The sequence below is a fragment of the Manis javanica genome, chromosome X (assembly GCF_040802235.1).
Source record: "Manis javanica isolate MJ-LG chromosome X, MJ_LKY, whole genome shotgun sequence".
Taxonomy (NCBI): domain Eukaryota; kingdom Metazoa; phylum Chordata; class Mammalia; order Pholidota; family Manidae; genus Manis; species Manis javanica.
In genome coordinates this window covers 61,870,064-61,889,134 of record NC_133174.1, presented here as the reverse complement: position 1 = coordinate 61,889,134, position 19,071 = coordinate 61,870,064, and positions in this window count along the sequence as shown.

Here is a 19,071-nt window from a genome sequence, read left to right as displayed (position 1 = left end):
TCCTGAGGGACAGAGCTTCTGCCTTGCTGAAATTTGGGGCTCAGTAAGGGGTTCACGGAAATGTCTGGTTCCCCAGCATGGTGACTCCGAACCAGGTCCTTTGGGATATTTTTTTTTTCTTTTTTGAGAGGACATCTCTCATATTTATTGATCATATGGTTGTTAACAACAATAAAATTCTGTATAGGGGACTCAATGCACAATGATTAATCAACCCCAAGCCTAATTCTCAACAGTCTCCAATCTTCTGAAGCATAACGAACAAGTTCTTACATGGTGAACAGTGCAAGGGCAGTCATCACAGAAACTTTCGGTTTTGATCACGCATCGTGAACTATAAACAATCAGGTCAATTATGATTATTCATTTGATTTTTATACTTGACATATGTGAATCCCACATTTCTCCATTATTATTATTATTATTATTATTATTATTATTATTATTATTATTATTAATAAAATGCTGAAGTGGTAGGTAGATGCAAGATAAAGGTAGAAAACATAGTTTAGTGCTATAAGAGAGCAAATGTAGATGATCAGGTGTGTGCCTATAGACTAAGTATTAATCCAAGGTAGACAAGGGCAACAAAACATCCACAGATGCAGATTTCTCTCAAAACAGGGGGTGTGAGGTTCTAAGCCTCACCTCTGTTGATCCCCAATTTCTCACCTGATGGCCCCCCTGCGACTGTGCCTGTCTTAGGTTGTTCCTCCCTTGAGGAATCTTACCCATCTCTGGCTAACCAGTCATCTTCCGGGGCCATACAGGGAAATGTAAAGTTGACAAGTGAGAGAGAAGCAATATTGTTTGAAAAGGTTAGCTTTTTACTTCTTTGCAGATTTATGCCCTGTGGCTTCTATGCCCAGTATTTGTCTTGAGGTATCTTTACCACTTGGAAGAATTATGATACTTGGTAATTTCAATATGAGGCACGAATTCTACTTAGGGGTTGTAATTATGAAGGAAGAAGAGAAGCTATAAAAGTAGCAGATAGAAGAAAACATGGGAAGATTGATTATTTCTTTGACATAGCTTCTTGTAGTGTAACATAAGCGTGTATAGGTTTTAAATTACTAATTAAATTGTGTGCACAGATTAACATAATAGGAATACAGCTACATAACCAAAGCAGACCTACAATGACCAGCCATATCCAGTGAAACCAAGAAAACCAGTTAGGCACCCTAGGCATTTGTGAAAACTTATCAATGATATGATGGATATTGTCTAACTGAATTTAAATATTTTGAGAAAAATCAGACAAATTAAAACAACACATTCCTGGGAACTGTTCACATCCCATATGTTCTTTTAACAGTAGATAGTCTATAGTCACAAGATTTTGGAGCCCTGCAACTTGCACTTCTCCTAATTCTTGGTTGAGATCCAACAGTATAGATCCAGTCAAATTTCTTGTTTTACTGTATGCACAGGCCAGCTTAGATATCTCCTTCTTCATTCTAATGGCAAGTCCCGGAACCGGTGGGATGAATGCAGCTACAACTGCAACAGCACCAGGATCTTTGTTGAAGTTTTTTGATGATCATCTTCTGGAATGACTCTTCCAGAGAATGTTGATGTTGGAAGTTCTTCATATCGTATCTTAATTCGTTTTCTGGGTAGCCAAATTAGGCTTTGATCTTCTGTATAAACACAAACAAACCCTTTGCCCACCGTTTGATATGCCCTTTATACCATTGTGAAGAACTTATTGGAGATCATCACACAGGAACTGCTTTTTTTCTTTAAGAGAAAGGAATATTATCAGAGAAATGTACTTCCATAGCTGATTGTCTGACACCCTTTAAATGATCAAAATTAAGGATATTTAAAGCATGCATTAATCAGTGATTTGCAGTTAGTTTTATCCTATCAGGGAGTAATCCCCCCCTTTTTTGTTATGATTAATCTATAATTACATGAAGAACATTATGTTTACTAGGCTCTCCCCTATACCAGGTCCTCCCACAAACCCACTTACAGTCACAGTCCATCAGCATAGCAGAATGTTGTAGAATCACTACTTGTCTTCTCTGTGTTGTACAGCCCTCCCCTTTCTCCCCACCCATTATGCATGCTAATCATAATACCCCCTTTCTTCTCCCCCCCCCTTATCCCTCCCTACCCATCCATCCTCCCCAGTCCCTTTCCCTTTGGTACCTGTTAGTCCATTCTTGGGTTCTGTGAGTCTGCTGCTGTTTTATTCCTTCAGTTTTTCTTTTGTTCTTATACTCCACAGATGAGTGAAATCATTTGGTATTTCTCTTTCTCTGCTTGGCTTATTTCACTGAGCATAATACCCTCTAGCTCCATCCATGTTGTTGCAGATGGTAGGATTTGTTTTCTTCTTATGGCTGAATAATATTCCATTGTGTATATGTACCACATCTTCTTTATCCATTCATCTATTGATGGACATTTAGGTTGCTTCCAATTCTTGGCTATTGTAAATAGTTCTGTGATAAACATAGGGGTGCATCTGTCTTTTTCAAACTGGAGTGCTGCATTCTTAGGGTAAATTCCTAGGAGTGGAATTCCCAGGAAGTCTATTTTTAGTGTTTTGAGGAACCTCCATACTGCTTTCCAGAATGGTTGAACTAATTTACATTCCCACCAGCAGTGTAGGAGCGTTCTGCTTTCTCCACAACCTCGCCAACATTGGTTGTTGTTTGTCTTTTGGATGGTAGCCATCCTTACTATTTTGAGGTGATACCTCATTGTGGTTTTAATTTGCATTTCTCTGATAATTAGTGATGTGGAGCATCTTTTCATGTGGCTGTTGGCCATCTGTATTTCTTTTTTGGAGAACTGTCTGTTCAGTTCCTCTGCCCATTTTTAATTGGATTATTTGTTTTTTGTTTGTTGAGGTGGGTGAGCTCTTTATATATTTTGGACATCAAGCCTTTATCAGATCTGTCATTTACAAATATATTCTCCCATACTGTAGGGTACCTTTTTACTTTATTAGTGGTATCTTTTGCTGTACAGAAGCTTTTCAGCTTAATATAGTCCCACTTGTTCATTTTTGCAGTTGTTTTCCTTCCCCGGGGAGATATGTTCAAGAAGAGATCACTCATGTTTATGTCTAAGAGGTTTTTGCCTATGTTTTTTTCTAAGAGTTTTATGGTTTCATGACTTACATTCAGGTCTTTGATCCATTTTGAATTTACTTTTGTGTATGGGGTTAGACAATGGTCCAGTTTCATTCTCCTACATGTAGCTGTCCAGTTTTGCCAGCACCATCTATTGAAGAGACTGTCATTTCCCCATTGTATGTCCATGGCTCCTTTATCAAATATTAATTGAGCATGTATGTTTGGGTTAATGTCTGGAGTCTCTAATCTTTTCCACTGGTCTGTGGCTCTGTTCTTGTGCCACAACCAAACTGTCTTGATTACTGTGGCTTTGTAGTAGAGCTTGAAGTTGGGGAGTGAGATCCCCCTTACTTTATTCTTCTTTCTCAGGATTGCTTTTGCTATTTGGGGTCTTTGCTGTTTCCATATGGATTTTTGAACTATTTGTTCCAGTTTGTTGAAGAATGTTGCTGGTAATTTGATAGGGATTGCATCAAATCTGTATATTGCTTTGGGCAGGATGACCATTTTGATGATATTAATTCTTCCTAGCCATGAGCATGAAGACCTCTTTGTTTTTTAAGTTGAATTCTCCAGATATTCAGGATGTAGCATCTTGTTTCTCACGCTGATTTCTCTAGATGCCAATGATGTAGCCCCTTGTTTCTCATGCTGAATTTCTAGATGTCAAGGATGTGTATCCTTGTTTACTGCAAGGCCTTGATCCTATTTCCCTCCTGCCTTCCCATTACTGAAGCCACGAATTCTAAGGCTCCCTACGTCCCACTAATTCCTGCCTCACATCTACTTGCAGTTATTTACAAAAACTAATGAACAAATGTTTAAGCTCCTGATGGCCAAAATGGAGAATATTTGAACTCCCTAAACTGTGTTTTTGTGCATGCAGACAAGTGGCTATTTAATTAGACAAAATGACTTCTTTATAAGAAGTCAATTTTAGAAACTTTCAGAAACTGTTTCAAAAATAGAAAATATTCCCGTCTTCTACTGCCTAAACCTCAGCTAAGCTGGCAGTTTTGCCTGGACCCAAACTGAGCTAGCAGAATGATCTGCCTAGAGCCCAGCCTTTAGCTTTTCAAACCACAATTCCCTGGGTGGAAAAGCCAAGGTCCCACAAAAATTAGAAATAGTGTACACAGTACTTTCTCTTGGTCAGGACAAAACTACTATTGGTGTGCTGAAGTGCACATGTTTGTCTTATTTTATAAATAAGGGTAATGCTAGTGAGGCTCCCAGAGGCCAGAAAGCAGCAAAAATTGGTGGTCAAGGGTTGAGCCTTTAAAAGCTATAGAGTTCTTGCCACCTAACTCAAAGACTCCCTAGTGTGAAAATTAAGAGAAACCTCACTGACATGCCAGCAGGAGGACAGCAGGGGGAACTTTCATGCCCCACCACTCTCCATCAATTACAGACCCCCTGAAAGGAAGAGATGGACACCTTGCAAGTCTTAGTGTTTTAGCTAGACTACTACTCAACAAGATGGAGGAGTTTTTACAACCCTGACAACAGCCCAGCCAATGAGAGACTGTCACAACTCAACAAATGAGAAGCCACAACACATAAGACTCCCTTCCCAACTCAGCACCATTCCTCTATAAAAGAGTGTTCTTTGTTGTCCAGACATGTGTGTGGTTTTTCCATAGCTTGCTTGTCCTGAATTGTAATTCTCTGCTGTTCTTGAACAAACCCATTTTTGCTGGTAAGATAATTGATGGTTTTATTTTTAAGGTTGCATTACTTGGTGATTGGAAGTGCAGACCCAGAGAAGAACCCCACAACTCTGAGGCTGATGAGCAAACAGTTGCTGGTACCCTCAGAGCCCACGAACTCACTGCTCTCTTGCTGACCCTGAAATTGGAGGGCAAATTTTCACCTGGATTTTGAGCTTCACTATATTTGCATTTTTGAGCTCCTGGCTTTATTTAGGATCTTCTGTAAGGCCTTGTTTCTGAGATTACAAATTTGGCCTTCAGTTTAATTCATTTTTCAGAACCAGACTATTTCTGTGGCACTGTGCTAACCTTCAGCCTGACTCCTGTTTGGAAGTGCACTGTTCCTATTGGAATTGTGCTGGCCTTTGGGGATCAGACTGTTCCTGTTGGAATTGTACTATACTTCAGTCCAATTCCTTTTCAGAATTAGACGGTTTCTATTAGAACTACACTGGCCTTCAGTCCAATTCCTTTGGAAACAGGCCATTCCTCTTGAAACTCAGCTATTTCCGCATTTTTCCCTTTGCTCTAGAGAAAAATTTCTAAGAAATGAGATCGCAGTTATAAAAATGCTTTGAGCAGGGTGGAGCCAAGATGGTGGCATGAGTAAAGCAGCAGAAATCTCCTCCCAAAGCCACATATATCTATGAAAATATAACAAAGACAACTTTTCCTAGAATAGAGTCCAGAGGACACAGGACAACATCCAGACCACATCCACACCTGTGAGAACCTAGCGCCTCATGAAGGGGGTAAGATACAAGCCACAGCCTCATGGAAATTGAGCACCCCTCCCCCCAGCTCCTGGTGGGAGGAGAGCAGGTGGAGCGGAGAGGGAGAGGGAGCCCTGGACTTCTGAACACCCAGCCCCAGCCATCTGGACCAGAGCGCAGACACAGTGCATGCATGGGGTCCTGGATACTAGGGAAACAGGGCAGCAAGACTGGTGAGCGGGTACTGGAGACCGGCACTGGAGAACAAAGAAAAGCAAGTGGCCGTTTTTTTTTTTTTTTTTTAGCGAGTGCTTTTTGGAAGTCTTAGAGGGACAGGGTCCCCAATACTAGGGAAACAGGGCAGCAAGACCGGTGAGCGGGTGCCTGAGGCCGGTGCCTGAGGACAAAGAAAAGCGAGTGCTTTTTGTTGTTGTTGTTTGTTTTGTTTTGTTTTGATGAGTGCTTTTTGGAAGTCTTAAAGGGGCAGAGCGGTAGTTCAGAAGTAGGGAATCTGGGGATCTCTGGGCACTCTAACCCCCTGGGCAGCAGGGAGCATGGAGTACCCTTACAGAGATAAAGAGCCTCCCGGCCGCTCCCTCTCCAATGCGGCTCCACCATTATGGAGCAGCAGCCCAAGTCAGGCCACGCCACAGCAACAGCGGAGATAAACTCCATAGCAGCCTGGCAGGAAGCAGAAGCCCTGTCTGCACACAGCTGCCCAGCACAAGCCACTAGAGGTCGCTATTCTCCCAGGAGAGGAAGGCCACAAACAAACAAGAAGGGAAGTTCTTCCAGCCATCACTCATTCCAGCACTGCAAACTATTTCTATCACCATGAAAAGGCAAAATAACAGGCAAACCAAGATCACAGAGGCAACACCAGAGAAAGAGACAGACCTAACCAGTCTTCCTGAAAAAGAATTCAAAATAAAAATCATAAACATGCTGACGGAGATGCAGAGAAATGTGCAAGAGCAATGGGATGAAGTCCGGAGGGAGATCACAGATGCCAGAAAGGAGATTACAGAAGTGAAACAAACTCTGGAAGGTTTTATAAGCAGAATGAATAAGATGCAAGAGGCCACTGATGGAATAGAAACCAGAGAACAGGAATGCATAGAAGCTGACATAGAGAGAGATAAAAGGATCTCCAGGAATGAAACAATATTAAGAGAACTGTGTGACCAATCCAAAAGGAACAATATCCACATTATAGGGATACCAGAAGAAGAACAGAGAGAAAAAGGGATAGAAAGTATCCTTGAAGAAATAATTGCTGAGAACTTCCCTAACCTGGGGGAGGAAATAGTTGCTCAGACTATGGAGGCACACAGAATTCCCAAGAGATGGGACCCAAGGAGGACAAAACCAAGACACATAATAATTAAAATGGCAAAGATCAAGGACAAGGAAAGAGTTTTAAAGGCAGCTAGAGAGAAAAAGGTCACCTATAAAGGAAAACCTATCAGGCTATCATCAGACTTCTCAACAGAAACCATACAGGCCACAAGAGAATGGCATGATATATTTAATGCAATGAAACAGAAGGGCCTTGAACCAAGGATACTGTATCCAGCATGACTATCATTTAAATATGATGATGGGATTAAACAATTCCCAGACAAGCAAAAGCTGAGGGAATTTGCTTCCCACAAATCACCTCTACAGGGCATCTTACAGGGACTGCTCTAGATGGGAGCACTCAGAACAAAACACCCAACATGTGAAGAATGGAGGAGGAGGAATAAGAAGGGAGAGAAGAAAAGAATCTCCAGACAGTGTATATAACAGCTCAATAAGCGAGCTAAGTTAGGCAGTAAGATAGTAAAGAGGCTAACCTTGAACCTTTGGTAACCACGAATCTAAAGCCTGCAATGGCAATAAGTACATATATCTCAATAGTCACCCTAAATGTAAATGGACTTAATGCACCAATCAAAAGACACAGAGTAATAGAATGGATAAAAAAGCAAGACCCATCTATATGCTGCTTACAAGAAACTCACCTCAAAGCCAAAGACATGCACAGACTAAAACTCAAAGGATGGAAAAACATATTTCAGGCAAACAACAGTGAGAAGAAAGCAGGGGTTGCAGTACTAATATCAGACAAAATAGACTTAAAAACAAAGAAAGTAACAAGAGATAAAGAAGGACACTACATAATGACAAAGGGCTCAGTCCAACGAGATGATATAACCATTCTAAATATATATGCACCCAACACAGGAGCACCAATATATGTGAAACAAATACTAGCAGATCTAAAGAGGGAAATAGACTGCAATGCATTCATTTTAGGAGAGTACAACACACCATTCAACCCAAAAGATAAATCCACCAGGCAGAAAATAAGTAAGGACACAGAGGAACTGAACAACACAGTAGAATAGATGGACCTAATAGACATCTATAGAACTCTACATCCAAAAGCAAAAGGATATACATTCTTCTCAAGTGCACATAGAACATTCTCCAGAATAGACCACATACTAGGCCACAAAAAGAACCTCAGTAAATTCCAAAATATTGAAATTCTTCTAACCAATTTTTCAGACCACAAAGGTATAAAAATAGAAATAAATTCTACAAAGAAAACAAAATGACTCACAAACACATGGAGGCTTAACAACATGCTCCTAAATAATCAATGGGTCAATGAACAAATTAAAATAGAGATCAAGGTATATATAGAAACAAATGAAAACAACAACACAAAGCCCCAACTTCTTTGCGACGTGGCAAAAGCAGTCTTAAGAGGAAAGTATATAGTGATCCAGGAACACTTGAAGAAGGAAGAACAATCCCAAATGAATAGTCTAACATCACAATTATCGAAACTGGAAAAAGAAGAACAAATGAGGCCTAAGGTTAGCAGAAGGAGGGATATAATAAACATGAGAGAAGAAATAAACAAAATTTAGAAGAATAAATCAATAGCAAAAATCAATGAAACCAAGAGATGGTTCTTTGAGAAAATAAGCAAAATAGATAAGCCTCTAGCCAAACTTATTAAGAAAAAAAGAGAATCAACACACATCAACAGAATCAGAACCGAGAAGGGAAAAATCATGACGGACCCCACAGAAATAAAAGAATTATTAAAGACTACTATGAAAACCTATATGCCAACAAGCTGGAAAACCTAGAAGAAATGGACAACTTCCTAGAAAAATACAACCTTCCAAGGCTGACCAAGGAAGTAACACAAAAGTTAAACAAACCAATCATGAGGAAAGAAATTTAAACAGTAATCAAAAAACTACCCAAGAACAAAACCCCCGGGCCGGACGGATTTACCTCGGAATTTTTTCAGACACACAGAGAAGATATAAGACCCATTCTCCTTAAAGTTTTCCAAAAAATAGAAGAGGAGGGAATACTCCCAAACTCATTCTATGAAGCCAACATCACCCTAATACCAAAACCAGGCAAAGACCCCACCAAAAAAGAAAACTACAGACCAATATCCCTGATGAACGTAGATCCAAGAATACTCAACAAAATATTAGCAAACCAAATTCAAAAATACATCAAGAGGATCATACCATGACCAAGAGGAATTCATCCCAGGGATGCAAGGATGGTACAACATTAGAAAATCCATCAACATCATCAACCACATCAACAAAAAGAAAGACAAAAACCACATGATCATCTCAATAGATGCTGAAAAAGCATTTGACAAAATTCAACATCCATTCATGATAAAAACTCTCAGCAAACTGGGAATAGAGGGCAAGTACCTCAACATAATAAAGGCCATATATGATAAACCCACAGCCAACATTATACTGGACAGCGAGAAGCTGAAATCTTTTCCTCTGAGATCAGGAACTAGACAGGGATGCCCACTCTCCCCACTGTTTTTCAACACAGTACTGGAGGTCCTAGCCATGGCAATTAGACAAAACAAAGAAATACAAGGAATCCAGATTGGTAAACATGAAGTTAAACTGTCACTATTTGCAGATGACATAATATTGTACATAAAAAACCCTAAGGACTCCACTCCAAAACTACTAGAACTGATATTGGAATACAGCAAAGTTGCAGGATGCAAAATTAACACACAGAAATCTGTAGATTTCCTATACACTAACGATGAACCAGTAGAAAGAGAAATCAGGAAAACAATTCCATTCACAATAGCATCAAAAAGAATAAAATACCTAGGGATAAACCTAAGCAAAGAAGTGAAAGACCTGTACCCTGAAAACTACAAGTCACTCTTAAGAGAAATTAAAGAAGACACTAACAAATGGAAACTCATCCCATGCTCATGACTAGGAAAAATTAATATCGTCAAAATGGCCATCCTGCCCAAAGCAATATACAGATTTGATGCAATCCATATCAAATTACCAGCAACATTCTTCAACGAACTGGAAGAAATAATTCAAAAATTCATATGGATACAACAAAGACCCCGAATAGCCAAAGCAATCCTGAGAAAGAAGAATAAAGTAGAGGGGATCTCACTCCCCAACTTCAAGCTCTGCTACAAAGCCATAGTAATCAAGACAATTTGGTACTGGCACAAGAACAGAGCCACAGACCAATGGAACAGATTAGAGACACCAGACGTTAACCCAAACAAATATGGCCAATTAATATATGATAAAGGAGCCATGGACATACAATGGGGAAATGACAGTCTCTTCAACAGATTTTGCTAGCAAAACTGGACAGCTACATGTAGGAGAATGAAACTGGACTATTGTCTAACCCCATACACAAAAGTAAATTCAAAATGGATCAAAGACCTGAATGTAAGTCATGAAACCATAAAACTCTTTGAAAAAAACATAGGCAAAATCCTCTTAGATATAAACATGAGTGACATCTTCTTGAACATATCTCCCCGGGCAAGGAAAACAACAGCAAAAATGAACAAGTGTGACTACATTACGCTGAAAAGCTTCTGTACAGCAAAAGACACCATCAATAGAACAGAAAGGAACCCTACAGTATGGGAGAATATATTTTAAAATGACAGATCTGATAAAGGCTTGACGTCCAAAATATATAAAGAGCTCACCCACATCAACAAACAAAAAACAAACAATCCAATTACAAAACGGGCAGAGGCTAAGATACGATATGAAGAAGAACTTTCAACATCAGCACTCTCTGGAAGACTCATACCAGAAGATGATCATCAAAAAACCTCAACAAAAATCCAGGTGCTGCTACAGCTGTAGCTGCATTCATCCCACTGGTTTCTGGACTTGCCATGGGAATGAAGAAGGAGATATCTAAGCTGGCCTCTGCATATAGTAAAACAACATACTTGACTGGATCTATACTGTTGGAACTCAACCAAGAATTAGGAGAAGTGCAAGTTGTAGCGCTCCAAAATCTTAGAACTACAGACTATCTACTGTTAAAAGAACATATGGGATGTGAACAGTTCCCAGGAATGGGTTGTTTTAATTTGTCTGATTTCTCTCAGACTGTTCAAGTACACTTGGAGAATATACATCACATCATAGATAAATTTTCACAAATGCCTAGGATGCCTAACTGGTTTTCTTGGTTTCACTGGAGATGACTGGTAATTATAGATCTGTTTTGGTTATGTAACTGTATTCCTATTATGTTAATGTGTGTATGCAATTTAATTAGTAGTTTGTTAAAACCTATACATGCTGAAGTTACTCTACAAGAAGATATCCCTTTGGAACTCATAGACTTATCCTTTGAGATAGTCACAGGATGTTCAATATACTTGGACCCTGACTCCTTTGACTCACAGCTGATACAAGGAGATACTCCAATATTGTAAGACCCTAATTGCTTCTATTAAAAATAACCATGCTTTGGTAGAGCAATCTTCTCACAGTGCACTCTCAGGAGACAGAAATCTTCAGTATCACACTTTGAAACCTGGAGATTTCATCTATTGGAAATGACACCTCCAGAAAGACTCCAACCTCACTGGAAAGGTCATCATCAGAAACTGCTAACTAACCCTTGTACCACCAGACTACAAGGAACAGATTCTTGCATTTGTGTGACACATCTGAAAAAGCACTAAACACTGACTGGGCCTGCACACTCCACCTGGTGATCTGAAAATAAAGATTGCCTGGAATTGAAGCAAAATACATTGGTCAGGACAGCTTTCCCAAGATATCTGGACCAGGCTATACATCTTTTCTCACTGTTTGGTTCTTCCATCTTTCTTGGGAATAAAACGCCCTTGTCTGAATTTCACAAACCCTTGCAAAAGGGGGAATCCACTTTGGGTTGATTATGGCCTTTTGGAAACACCCTCATCATAACCTCATGATCTTTTCCTGAGGAGTTAGAAAGTTCAGAATTCAGTAGTCATTCACCTGAACCAGTAACTGACTTTGGATTCTTATTTATGGTCTCTGAATTTGCAACCTTACAGGCTGTATTATTGATATAACAATTGGTTCCAAACAGTCCTTTTGAGATAACAACACTGTTTTAAATATTTTTCAGTTTTGCTGTTTTGTGGAAAGTTCATCAGCTATTTGCTTCATACTTATACCTGTACTGTATCTACCTAAATGCAATTGTTAATTTCTTTCAGTGTGCTCTTACAAGTATTCACTGTTCTGCTTCCATGGCTACTTTAAGCAAGGACTTCCAAGAGGCATATGTGACTCTAGGTTTTCCTCTCTAGGAAAACCTCTTCTGCCCTCAGTCAGAATAAGTTCCAAGCAATATTTTCACTTGGCTACTTTGAGACCTAGGGTCCTGGTTTAGGACCATCATGCAATTTGGAGTTGTCATGTTACTTCTTCTGTTTCATATAATTAAGTTTTGTATTTTGTTGCCTGTCAAACTTTTGTAAAAGTGATATACCCAAAAATAAGGTGATCTCCAATGCTTAAGATCTTCATAAAGATACACTATAGATGGGAAGTACTTGAGAGCTCTGCTCCTAACCTTCCTTGTTACTGAAATGTGCCTTAAGTAGTTCCCAACTGCTATGCACTTTCCCTCCAACATGACAGGACAACCAGCAAAGACCCTTCCTGGGACTAAGGAAATAAACACTAAATACAGTGTGCATAAAATGAGAGTTCCTGTGGCCAGGATTCTCACCTGGCCCTGGTTGACTAGCTCACTGCACACCTGTGGGCAATACATGGCTGTTGACTCTATAAAAAGAGCTCCGCCCGGTGCTCTGGGCATGACATGGTGGCAGGGCTGCAAGGCTGCAGGAGAGCAGAGGCTGGAGTGGTGGCAGCGCCGAGGACAGAGGCCCAGAGGATGGCTGTGTGGGACGACTGTGCAGAGAGGCCCGGAGGAAGGCTGTGTGGGACGGCTGTGCGGACAGAGGGACCCAGAGGCAGAGACGGGCTTGCTGCATGCAGACTCGAACGGGATTTTAGTGACTGACTTGCCACCTGGAAATAAAGTTGGACATAACCCTTTCACCCCAAGAACATTTTTCTGTCAATTTCTTTGGTCACACTGAATCCATAGCGAACTTGCCCGGAGATGAAACCCATTGGCAAGACAACAGAAAACCCAACTTTTGATCAGCAATGCTTTCAAAGAAAGATTGTGATAAAAAAGAGTTATGTGAAAAGTAAGACAGGGAAACCTTGCTGATAGGGCAGCGGGAGGACAGCAGGGGGAGCTCGCACACTCCACCGCTCGTCGTCAATTGCAGGTCCCACTGGAAGGGAGAGATGAAAACCTTGCAGTTATAAGGTTTTAACTACTACCCAGAAAGGGGAAGAAAGATTTTCGGCCTCCTCTGGCCACAGCTCGGTCAGTGAAAGACTATCACAACTGCATGAAGCAAATAGCTGATGAACTTTCCACAAAACAGCACAACTGAACTTAGCCCCTTTCCTCTACAAAAGAGCATTCCTCTCCTTTGATCTCTGGATATGCCTGTGGTTTTGCCATAGTTTGCTTGTCCTGAATTGCAATTCTTTCCTGTTCCCACATAAACTTATCTTTGCTGGTAAAATAACTAAAAGTTTTATTTTTAAGGTTAACATAGGATAAGTAGGTCATAGAATGTGTTATATTGGCACTAGGTCACCCATCAATCAACCTTAAGAAAACTTCCATGCAAAAAGGCACACTGTAAAACATGCACAATCCCCAACTCTGTGGCACATAACTTTTAGATTATTAATTTGACCTCAAGAAATGCAAAGGCTTTAGATAATGGGATCGTTTAAATTCTAAAGAGTCAAGCATGTCACCTTCCAACACTAAAAACTATGGTTCTGGAGACTGAATATCTAGCAAAAGTGGCAAAATCTTACTAAGCCTAGAATAACTATAGTCAGTATGAGGAGCATTCCAGTTAGATAAAATCATTTAAGAAATGCACTTAGAAGCAAAGTCTCCAGAATTCCAGAATAACTTCATTTAAAAGTTTTTGTAAAAACATAATGAGAAATTATAGATATGAGGTACCTAAAACAAAAGACATTAAGACTAATGTAACTTCTATGGCTTTCCTCCAGTATTCTTCTATCTGAATTGTTTTTCTCTATGAAGAGACTACACAACCAGAAACAAAAATTCTTCAGTTAAAAGCCTTACCGCACTCCCATATAGGCTCATTCCAGAGTTGATGAAACTGAGAGATTTTCCAGTAAACTGCTATGTTATTCCCTTAAACAGCCACGGGTAAATTCTGATAGATACCAGAGTCTGTGGAAGGCACTCTGAAAAAAACTGGCAAAATCCAGCAAAAGGATGAAAATTCTTACCAGAATTAGCTCTTCTGAATCCCTGTCTGTAGTGCTCAGTCAAGAGAGGAAAATACAATTTCATGTTGTCTTTTACTTTCCAAATCCAGACAAATTGATATTGATCTATTCTCATTTTATATCCCAAGAACTTGGCTTGGCTTTCTGCCTGCCTGGGACATGGAGTTCCTTTCTTGGGTTATCTTTGGGAGTGATTTTAGATCTTGTGAAGTTAATAACTTTTTTCTATCTTTAAGGATGCCTCTTGGGTCCATAAGAATGTTTAATACCATCAGAAATATTTGCTGTTTGTCCCGCTGAAAACTGACAAGATATTATGGGTGTGTCAGTCCTTCAAATTCCTGAAGTTACAAAACCCAATTCTTTAAAAATTTTAAAACAGCTGTTCTTGTTTTGCCACTCTAGTCTTTCAGAACTAGAGTAATGGCTCCAAAAACATATCAGAGCCCACTTATGTTTACCAATCCCCAGGCCTTGCCTATTCAACTTAAAATGCTTGCAGGTAGGATTGTTTTGCACTTGAGGAAAGGAAAAATTTAAATAACTACCCTAGACCTCTGGTAATAGGCAAATATACCCCCAAAATCTCCAACTCTGAAAAATCTTAGATACTTTCTCTGTGTTTTTGGGGTGTAAATTTTCTACCCCCATCTTCTCTAAGACCTGAGAGTCATTCTTTAAAATGCAAACTTTAGGGAGAAGTTCCTTATCAACGGACAAAAAAAGAAAGAGAAAGTATTTTAAAATTAGGCAAATAAAAAATCTTTTCCACAGACATTTGTTTGCATCTGTCTGTGTTTATCTTTGTGTGTCCATGTTATGTATATTGTAAATGTGAGATATTTTATGCCTCTGGTTAGTACTGCTAAAATTAATTTGTGAAACAGCTATATCTGGTTGGTTTAAAGACAAATGATTCTAAGTATTGACTATTCTAAAACTCTCAGAATCTAACCCAAATGTTTTTCAAGTTCACATTATCTGAGAAAATATTTGGTATTAAAGCAAATTTAAGGTTGTTGGTTTAGGTAAAATATAAATATGCCTTTAGGGTTATCAGCATTAAAGTGAAAACTTATTCTTCCTGGGTTTACTTAAAGCCAAATAAGTTGGTGTGATCTCTGTTACAACATATTTTTTAAAAAGATATCAGGAGAATGGCTGACTTTGATGCCTCATGAAGTTTTTTATGTGTTAACCAACATAATTATTAAGAACAAATAAATGAAATAGATGCAATGGGATAAAAGTTTTTAGGTAAACTTTTAAGCAATAATTATGTGTTATGGTATGTATACTTAGAAATAGCTTGAAAATCTGTTTCATAACCTGAAACCTTAAAACTTTACTGATTTAAGTAATGAATTAAGTTAAGCTCATTGAGTATCTAGATCATTTCCAATAAGATAAAATACTGAAACATTACTAGCTAAATGAGTCTGAGTTTACCTACTTTTGTCTTCTTATTAATAGAGTAACTAAAGATATTTGGTTCTGTTGATGAACGTGTTTTGTGCCATTATTAGAAATTTACTATGAGAAAGCATATGCTTCTAGAAATTATGAAATATATTTATAAATCTGTAAAGCCAAAAAATGCTGATACAGTTCACAATTGCTTACTACTTAGTTTTTACCAGAAACCAAGACTTCTAAGGGTTAAGAATTCTAATTCTAATTAATACATGTAATTAAAGCCAATAGGAATAATAAGGGAAAGCATCTCTGCAAGAAAAAGTGTAGGAGGTATGAGAAATAGAAGTGCAGTTTTATTGAGGGAAAAGAAAGTAATTTTGTCCTAAAATGAAGCTAGTTATTTAAAGAGGGAAAACACAGAGCAAAATCTAAATGTAGAGGGCTCAATATGAACTGAGATCAGAAAATTTCCCAATTAGAAATTTTTTTTAAAAAATTAAATACTGAGAGGGAGCAGGCCCAAGATGGTAAAGTAAGAAGGCAAGGTGGAAACCTCCTCCCACATACACGCACAAAGGAAGTAACTACAACAAATACAACTAAACCTGAAAAAAAACTGAAGACTGCAGTACAGACCACCTACACTGGGGGAGGAAGACCACACAGAAAAAGATAAATTAGTAGTGCAGAGATCAAGTGGGGCCCAAGCCCTTGTCCCATCCTGGCCCACAGGTGGGAGGAAGAGAAATGGAGTAAGGAGGAGAGAGGTGCTCAGGAGCTCTGCACACTTGGCCCTATACATCTGCTCTAGGAACACAAGTCCACATAGCACTGGGCTCTGGTGATTAGTGGGGCTGGAAAGACAGGGAAAGACAGGGACAGTTAGAACACTCTGGGAGGCTGGGACAACAGCCACTGGTGGAGGACAGGTACAGTCCACTGGTCCTACTGAGATACAACACAGAGGCGAAAGTCAAAGACTTGCCAGCAGTGGAAGTGGAGCCACAGGGGAAGGTTGGACAGTGCAATCTCTGCAGGAGAAAGGGAAGGTGGATGATATCTCTGTAGACCTCCCTCAGCCCAGCAGGTCAGGCATTCTCAGGAGCCCCAGACACTCCATCTCCCTCACTGGCCTCTCAGCCCCAAGGTGCTTCCCTGTGCACCTCTGACATGCCAGCCCACTCAGGCCAGCAGCATCATACTTTGCTGCCTGGTGAGCAAAGGGAGACTTTCACAGCTTTCTCAACCTTGTTTCATCCCAACTGTAGAGGTACCTGCAACAGCTAGCACCAAGAGCTCCTTCCTCCCAGTGGGTGGCCAAGCCCAGTGCTGCATGCATTGCTGCTGCAAGGGGTACTCAGTGTGACTTGCACTGTACAGCCTCACACTGCATCCATAACACTGAGCAAGCCTGTGTGCCATTCCACTGCAAATAAACTCACCTACCATTGCACAAATCATTGCTGCTTCTGTGCACCCATGTGTCCTCTCACCAAATGGTGTGCCACCATTGCTGAGCACCCACAAACTTTGCAACAGGGCAACATACCACTCCACAAGCCCATTCACCCTGTCATTGTCCAACTCACCATGCCAATGTCCTGCCCATCCCATTAAGCCATAAGCCCCATGATTGCTGCAGGTCAGGCAGAAGGGGGCCCTGCCCAAAACAATCCAAGCAGAAGCCACTGCTCTGATCACAAAGGGTCAGCTGAGGAAAATTTCCAACCTCAGCATACTGAGATAAACCACTGCCAACAGACAGAAAGGCGACCCCACCCATTGCCTAACAATACCAACTGGGGCTCCACAGCAAAGGAGAACCACACACTGGAGAGGAAAGAGTCCTGAGCTTCTGGGTACCAAAGGACACCTTCTTCATAAAACCATTACTCTCTAGACCAGAAGCATAATAGATTCATCTGATACAAAGAAAGAAACACAGAAACACTGATAAAATGAGGAGATGGGAATATGTTCCAAACAAAACTATAAGACAAACACCAGAAAGAGGGCTAAGTAAAATGGAGATCACCAATCTTCTTGATAAAGATTTCAAAGTAAAATTCATAAATACGCTCACTGATCTGTGGAAGTGTGTTGAAGATATCAGGGATGACTTACACAAAGAGATACAAGAGCTGAAAAACAACCACTAGCTGAAGAATGCAGTAACTGAAATGAAACATACAATGGAGGGAATGAATAACAGATTGCTTCAAGTAGAGGAGACAATCAATGAGAGGGAAATTAGAGAACAGGAACACAACAAAGCTTGGAACAGAGAGAAAAAAGGATTTCTAGGAATGAAAGAATGATTAGAAAGCTCTGTGACCAGTCCAAATGAAACAGTAGTCTCATAATAAGGGTACCAGAAGGAAAAGAGAGAGACAAAGGGATACAAAATCTCTTTGAGGAAATAATCGTTGAAAATTCCCCAATCTGTTGAAGGAAATAGACACTCAGGACATTCAGAGAGCCCTTAACAGAATGAACCCCAGGAAGACAACACCAAGCATAATAATTAAAATGGCAAAGGTCAAGGCTAAGGGGAGAGTATTGAAAGCAGCCAGAGAGAGAAAAAAGATTATTTATAAGGGAAACCCCATCAGGCTATCAGCAGACTTCTCACCACAAAATTTATAGGCCAGAAGGGCATGGCATGAAATATTCAATGTACTGTAACAGAAGGACCTTCAAAGAATCCTCTACCCAGCATATTATCATTCAAATTTGAAGCAGGGATTTACTATTTCCAGATAAATGAAGGCTCAAAGATTTTGTAACATCTAAGCAAGCCTTACAAGATATGTTAAAGGAACTGCTATAGATGGAAATGTTCCTAAGGTTAAATTGTTTACAACAGGGAATTTAAACCCACACTAAAGGTAATAGTACAATTAATTACAAATTAAGAACAAAATTGACAAAATTAGCAAAACCAACTATACACAAAATCAAGGAATACACAAAAAGTGCATATTATGACATCTAATACATAAAGTGTGGAGGAGGAAGACAAAAAAAAGTACTTTTAAATTGTGTTTGAAATATATCAATCAGCAACTTAATACAGACTGTTACATAGTCAGTAAACTATCCTTGCAACTTTGGTAATCCCAAACCTAAAGCCTATAATTATTACACAAAAATTAAAAAACAGAAACCCAACTACAATGCTAAAAAAACCGTCGAATAAGAGAAGGGTATAAGAGAGGGAGAAAGGAACAGAGAGGAGCTATTAAAACAAACAGAAAACAATTAGTAAAATGGCGATATGTATATACCTATCAATATTTACCTTAAATGTAAATGGACTGAATGCACCAATCAGAAAACAGAGAGTGGCAGAATGGATAAAGAAACAAGACCTATCTATATGCTGCCTACAAGAGACTCATGTCAGACCCAA